This window comes from Nothoprocta perdicaria, unplaced genomic scaffold (assembly GCF_003342845.1).
Source record: "Nothoprocta perdicaria isolate Ctin4 unplaced genomic scaffold, notPer1 scaffold_619, whole genome shotgun sequence".
Classification (NCBI taxonomy): domain Eukaryota; kingdom Metazoa; phylum Chordata; class Aves; order Tinamiformes; family Tinamidae; genus Nothoprocta; species Nothoprocta perdicaria.
Genome location: NW_020455887.1, coordinates 46,921 through 47,875, shown reverse-complemented (window position 1 = coordinate 47,875; position 955 = coordinate 46,921).

Below are 955 nucleotides of genomic sequence, written 5' to 3'. Positions count from 1 at the left end.
TAAGGATATTAAAACCGGCCCAGCACTGGCCCCTGGGGACACCCCCCGTGCCCAGGAGCCAGCTGGGTTTAACTCCATTCACCACCTGTCCCTGGGCCCGGCCACCCAGGCAGTTCTCCAGCCAGCAGAGAGGTCTCCTGTCTAAGGTGTGACAGAGTGGGAAGGGGCCGAGCAGGTTGGCTCCTTGGGGCATGGGGGAGGCAAGTGAGGCCGRGCCTGCAGAGCCAGGCAGCAGGCCCAGCTCCGGGCGTGGGGCTCTGCGTGCCCCACGGATGGCTCTGTGCCCCAGGCTGTCCCCATTGAGCCGGGTGACCCGAGAACACACGGTCCCGTTCCCCGCATCCCAGCTGCTCTTGTAGGAGCTGATCCTACGGGCAGGAATTGCACACGCAGGGTCACGGTTGGGGGTCTTGCGGGAGCTGTGRCGGCATGAGGCCTGGTGAGAGAGCTGTGGAGGATCATCTTGGGCCAGGCGCGTGAGGAGAGCCTGAGGGACCGGTGTGGACAGTGCACCAAGAGGTACCCYGTCGCACAACTGGACGGATCATCATCCACGCTCTGTGATGAGGAATGGCCAACTCCAGCAGCCCTCCTTGAAGAGAGGGAGGAAACACCCACACGCACTTGGAGGCCCTCGGATAGTTYCATGAGAGAATGGATCGTTACAGAGTGGAAAGCTGAGAGGAGAATGCAGCAGGTTAATAAGCTCTAATGGCAAGGTCCACTCAGTTATCTACTGAGCGGAGGACACAGTCCACTGAAAGTGTCCAGGAGAGCCTCCCGTTATGTCACGAGTTTGAGASCGGCCCTCCTGCTTTCTCAGGTGCTCAGGGTCCTGGCTGCAGCTGGATCCAGTCTTAGTCCCAGAATTAGTCAGCAGGTTCTGTCTAAAGGATCCTGTGCACAGTCAATCAGAGTCACCACACAGCAGAGCCTCACAAAGTCCTGCCCTTTT